The sequence below is a fragment of the Mustela putorius genome, unplaced genomic scaffold (assembly GCF_011764305.1).
Source record: "Mustela putorius furo isolate JIRA1106 unplaced genomic scaffold, ASM1176430v1.1 tig00003846_pilon_pilon_pilon, whole genome shotgun sequence".
Taxonomy (NCBI): domain Eukaryota; kingdom Metazoa; phylum Chordata; class Mammalia; order Carnivora; family Mustelidae; genus Mustela; species Mustela putorius.
Genome location: NW_025421999.1, coordinates 23,190,490 through 23,197,123, shown reverse-complemented (window position 1 = coordinate 23,197,123; position 6,634 = coordinate 23,190,490). Strand labels below are relative to the sequence as shown.

Here is a 6,634-nt window from a genome sequence, read left to right as displayed (position 1 = left end):
TTGATCCCCCTACCTTCTTTAGCTTTGTTGCCCTCGTTGTCATCACAGCATGCCTCATGTGTCCATTAAGGCTTACCCAAATGCCCACATCCTCCTGGACTTCTTCCGGGTTCCAAGCATAAGTTACTCTTTTCTGAACCCCTGAAGGGCTTCCTGCTTCCTCTCTTCCTGACTCTTATTTTGTTCGACATTTCCTCTTAGTTGTGGTCCATAAGAGTTAAGTACACACATTCTGAAGCCATATCGCCCAGAGTTGAATTCTTATGTGAATATTCACTAAGGGAGTGACCTTGGGCAAGTTACATAATTTTTCTGTGCTTCAGTTTCTTCACCTGAAAAACAAAACAAAACAAAACAAAAACCAAGGATCATAATCACGACCCATTAATGGTTATAAAGATTATAAGAGTTTATGAAATTAATGCCTAGCACATTGAACATGTTCAATAAAGACCAATTATTGTTTTTAATTATACATTATTTTGTATTTTAATTATAATTTCTCTAATAGAAACCCTACATTTTCATCTTTGGCCTATCTTTGTCTTCTCCATAGTTCCCTTTACCACAGTATTTCATTAAGCAGGTGCTCAGTAAACTTTCGTTTTAATGAAACAGGCAAGACACCATTTCCTGGTAAGACATGAAAATGTTGTTTTCCTATGAAGGAAGAAATATCACTCTCTTTATTTCATCATGTGCTATATGCTCCTCATTTCTCTGTAATTTGCTTCAACTTCACCTGTGCTATGGTGAGTGCCATCACCAATGGCTTCCTAAATGCTGGATTCAAGGACATGTCGTAGGTTTCACCTTACTGCTAGCCATTTCCTTTTTCTGGAATCTCTTTTCTCTCTTTTCTTTGGTTACTCTACCCCTGACTTTTCCTTTCTTGGTCTCTTTGTAGGTTCTTTTTTCTCTCCATGGTTCTAATACTGTGTGCTCAAAGGTTTAACCTGAGGTTCTTATTTCTTTTTATTCTACATAATCTTTCTGGGAACCATTGCCACTCATGATTTTCACAACTCCCTAGCTGCCATATATTGATTATTTCCATATTCATACTTTTAAAGTAGACATCTCCCTTGAATTTTGGACTCAAGTGTCCAGCTGAGTGCTAGATAGCTTATCCTTGAGATACCAAAGACATCTCCAATTCCATAACATTTGCCAAAAATAGCACATTACCTTCTTTCCACTAAACACCCATTCCTTTTGTATATTTTCATCTCTGTTGTAAACACTATCATTTACTCAGTCTCTGGGAGTTAGGCATGGCCCTACCTCTCACTCAAAGCCCATATCTAATCAGTCACTAAGTTTTGCTGATTTCATGAGCTAAGTAACTGTTGGATTCATTTTCAAACAGCCATCCTTCCTACCAATGTCTTATGTCATGATCGTTTCTTACCTGGGCTTCTGTATGAATATTCTAATATTTCATTTACCGTGTATCTTTTTTCCTAATAGCTATAAGAATAGACCCCAGTGAAGCACAAACTTAAACTTTGTCTAGAACTCTACCTAACAATTTATGAATGGCTCCCACCTGGATCAAATCCCTTTTCTTTTAGCTAACTTTTCCTACAAGACTCAGGCACCATCTCCTCCTGCAGAAAGACTTAGCCGAGTTGTGGGTGAGCTGAAAAACTTGGGATATGTTCTAGAATCTGAGAGCACCATGCAAAACTAAGGAAGGCATTGAATGGGACCTGGAAGAGACAACTCTCCTATCCCATCAGCAGTGGCCTGATGCATCTTAGGGCTGTCCTAACAAATTCCCACAAATGTAGCAGCTAAATGATACAAATAAATTACCTTACAGTTCTGTAGATCAGAAGCCCAAAACAGGTTTCACAGAGCTAAATGAAAGGTTTCTTAAGGCTGTGTTCCTTGCTGGAGACTCTAAGGGAGAATCTATTTCCTTGTTCATTTCAGGTGATTGGCAGAATTCTGTTCCATGGTCTTTATTTTCTTCTAGCTCTCAATTGAGGAGCACTGAGGTTTCTGCTGGCCTGTGGTCCTGTCTCTTCTACAAAGCCAGCAATGGTCAGTCCCCTCTCACACTTCTTATCTCCCCTCTGCCTTCCATTTCATGTTTTGGGACCCCCTCCTTCTGCCTCCCTCTTCTGAATTTGAGTTCGTGGGACTAGACTGGTCCACCTGGATAATCCAAAGCAGCTCTCCATTTTAAGATTTTTAATCTTAATAATCTCTGCTAGTCTCTTTACAGTGGAAGGAAATATACTCATAGGTTTCTGAGACAATTTTTTCAGCCTACCACACTAGGTTTGAGACAAATGATCAGTGAAAGCCTTAGATCACCTGATTTGAGTTCTCTGTCCACAGGACTCCTGATTTGATCATTTTTCTTTGTTTTTGTTTAGCTATTTCAATTTCTACCTTTAGCTTTGTGTTTTGAATCCAAGGGATATAGGAAGGGACTGAGCTCTGTCTGGCTCATTTAGTGGGTAATTCCAGAAATGTTAGGTGTATAAACATCTTTCCGGGCACTTAGGTAGAGGTCTCGTGCAAAAAGGCATTGACAGGTGTGCTAGTAATGGACGAGCACCCAGAAGGCTGTTCAGAAGATGACTGGAAATCAATGAACAGAGTTCCATCATTTGAAATTTAAGTCATAAACTGAACATTTAACAAGATTTTTTTCCACATTTTTTGTATTTTATTAAATTGAACTAGCTGGAAATTAAAATTTTAAATTATTATAAAATGAACTTAGGATTATCCATTACAAAAAAAAACAGTCATTTAAAGTAATAAACAATCAAGTAATTTCATGGAAAGGGCCATTATGAAAAATAATTTTTTTTCATTATTAAAATTCTAGTTCCAACTAAAATTATAAAGCTAAAACAATTGAGCTTTATTTTAATTTTGTTTATAATTTATTTTAATTTTTACATTTTATTTATTTATTATTTTTTATTTTTTATTATAATTATTATAATTTATTTTAATTTTGTTTAATTTTTATTTATAATTATGTTTGATTATAACATAAATATTCTTAATGGGCCTGTTCTTTCATATGAATTAAACTCTTATTGGCTTCAGGCCAAATATTCTAAAGAATCTGAATTAGCTGATGCTATATCTATGTGTATATATTCTTTTATTTTTTTTATTTTTTTTATTTTTTTTGACATTAAATGCTTTTTTATTGAACAAAAAGAGATAAAACATGGAAGTTGAAATCACTGAGCAAAAGCAGCTCCCCAGGGGAGGCTGCTACACTTTGTACTAAATAACTTTATGAATTGAGAGTATACAGAACACAGATAATATGCAAGTTACCTTAACAGCAAATGAGAAGGTGTAGATTACACTTTCGGAAGGAAAAATTTTGGTCAAGTGACAAATTTAGTTGCTCATTTCTAGCCCTTGTCCACCTAAATTCAGTAGGATTCTCCATGTGTGCTACTGAATTCCCATTTTAACGGAAGCTGCTTTTTGGTAGAAATTTTAAAAAGATCATTCAGGTTTATTTGATGTGACATTCCATTTTTAAAATTTTGTGTCTGCTCAATGTACGTGTGTGTATGTATTTATACACACTTTAGAAACCCCGAACTCTTGTTTTCTAAGCAGAGGGGTCATGCTGTTTCTTTTTATTATTATTAATATTTGGTGAATTTCAGTTATTATTTCTCCTGTGTGTCTAAGAAACTTCCTATGTTTTCAATGCGCCCACGCAGATAGGTGGGTTGACAGATATGTCAAAAATACCTTATGAAAAGAGGGAGGTAGCTCATGCGAGTTGGCAACCTTTTGTCTATTGTTTCCTGTTGGAGCAAGCTGCCTCCCTTCGACATCTCACAGTCAAAGATGAAAGGAAAACTTTTTTACTTTGAAGCCGAGTTAGCACAGTTGTACACTTACTACAATCCACCTTCAAGTTGGTTCGCTGGGGGCTTTCTAATGTAAGATGACAAATACCTTACAACCCAATACACAGCATCGAAAAAGTACTGAAGAAACATTTTATAGACAATATCTTGGGTTGGTTTTTTTTTTTGTGGGTTTTTTTTGTGTGTGTGTGTGTGTGTTTTGTGTTTTTTTGTTTTGTTTTGTTTTTTTATATGTTAAACATCAGCTTCAATGGGATACATTTCCAGAATGGTTTTGTTACCAACTTTATAAACACCCTAAGCCAAAGAAACAGCACAAATAACATCAATGTTGTCTTTTTTTTTTTTTTTTTTTCAATATCTGTAACAATTACTGGAGGCTAATCCTAACATACACTACTAAAGGGGGCGCAAAAAGAAAGAGAATTCATGACACGCTGCAAAGATAGGAACACAGCATCTTAGTCGCGGGGGCGGGGTTGATCTTAAGGTGCAGAAAGGGGGGAGTCTCTAGAAGGTGATGGTGTGGTTTCTTCTTCTTCGGGCGGGAACACCGTGAGTGTACAAGCTCGGATGCCACCAAGGGACTCTGGGAGATCAAACACCTTATGCCACTCATCTTTGTCAGGGTCATATTTCTGCACTATCTCCACCATACAGCGATTATTCCAGGAATACCCACCGACCACGACCACGTAGATCTTATTTTCAAAGACCGCGACCCCGCACATCGCTCTGCCCCCCCCTTAACATGGCAGCAATTGGGGTCCACTGGTCAAGGAGAGGTGAGTAGTATTCACAGCTTAGGACATCATCATAATCACTTGTGCCTCGGAGTGATTGCCCGCCAATGACGTAGAGCCTCTCGCCCACCATACACTCTGACCATGGTCATCAGCGCCTTCTGGATCCATTTGTCGGTGTCCGGGTCAAAGCACATGAGCTCCTTTTGGAAAGTGTCATGAGTGATTCCCCCTGAAATATACATGACTCCTCCATACACAGTTCCAGCATGGCCCTAGTGGGGTTCACTCATTTTGGCAACATAGGTCCATTCATTTGTTCTTGGATGGTAACACTCCACTGTGGGCAGTTTCACCAGCTGCATTTCGCCCACCGACTGCGTACAGATATCCTTTGAGGGCACTTAGGTGGAAAAAGGTGAGCTTTTCATTTAAAGATGCGACCTGCATCCATTTATTGTAGCGAGGATCAAATCTGAAGACCATATCGACTGCTGTTTTTTCCTTTTTGTGTCATAATTGCTCTGTCCGCCAATGACATAGAGGAAATTTCCAATGACAGCAATGCCATGCTTTGTACCGTGGGGCATCCATGGGGGCTAACGATTTCGATTCATGGGCCTTTTGATCATACATGCACAATTCCTTGCTGACAACCAGCTGCTGCCTCAGAACTCCTCTCCGAGTGTGACCAAATGAGTGGTGTCAGAGGGAATGGCAGTCCTGTCTGACTGCATCACCTTGGCTGCATGTATGGCATCATTTGGTAATTGCTGGCTTCCAAAAGGAGATTCACACAGGTATTATCAGTTCTCATGAAATCCACGGTTTGCACATAATTGATGAGCTCCTGCGGTTGTCATCAGTGGAAATCGTTTCTTCTTTTCTTCATTAATTTGGCAGCAAAGTCCATCTGAGGCTCTTCTAGGCGTAGCCAGCCAACGACAGGTAGCCTTAAAGAGCTCAAGTTCAGTGCAGTGCTTAAGGCTATTACTGGAAAGCACAAAGGCAAGATGCTCAAAAGGGAGCTTCAAGAACTCCCCCAGTGCTCAGCCAATGCGGGAAAATTCTTCAAGACAAACTGTTGACATATTTATCCACTTCTGTCAGATTGTAGGTGGTTGGCAATCCGACCAACTTCGACACAATTGTCTAAAGTGACCCAGATATGAGAAATACTTTGCAGAAGTCCAAAAAAAAACCGGCAGAATCTGAAGAAAGCTGCAGCTTCGAGGGTGTCCCTGAAGGTTGCCCATGTTAAGAGAAAGCTTTGCAGTATAAATGAAATCAATAATTTTCCTTAAGCCGACTTTGCTCTCACACCGTGAAGCTTAATGCACATTAAATCTTGTTCTTTCATTCCACCTGTGAACATTGCCTTGAGGTAATCACTAGCAGAGGCCATCATGACTCTATGCACAGGGAAGGCGTCATCTGTGCCACCAGGCCATCAGGGTCACATCGCAAAGCAATCCTTCAAGTCGAAGCTGGTCAAAGCCCTGTAACACCAACCACCGACCTGTGGGTATTGCTGGTAAAGATGCGTGTGGTCCCCCCTGCCTTGGAAGACTGCAGATTGGGATGAGACCCCCGTTCTCGTTTCGTTTCTTCCCGCTTTTCAAGGGACCATTTCATGTGCTGGTCCTCCTCTTCCACTAGAGATCGGTTACGGAGTGTTGCATTGTCAGCGACTGACTCCCCTCTATGAAGATGATCCATCACCTCTAACACTTCCTAACTCGGATAATGACCTTGTTTGCCGCGTCCCCCCGCGTCCGCCCGTCATTCCAGCTGCTGCTGCCGCACTCCGAGGCCCAAAGAGCGAGTCGCACGGCGCAGCCGGGGGGCTCCCTCTCCCTCCCGCTTGCGACGACACCGCCCCCTCACCACCACCTAGCCGCGAGCCCCTGCCTCGTTCCTGGTCACTTCCACTCCTCCCCTGAATCCCCGCCGCCCCTCCACTTATTCATTTCCAAAGTCCCCCCGTTCCTGTCTTCCCGGGAAGGGTAGATTGAGCTGGCT

General features: G+C 40.7%; 1 pseudogene; it reads right to left on the bottom strand.

The window, feature by feature from the left end:
* Positions 1–4,354: 4,354 nt before the first annotated feature.
* Positions 4,355–6,331, bottom strand: LOC123386958 (annotated as a pseudogene).
* Positions 6,332–6,634: the final 303 nt, after the last annotated feature.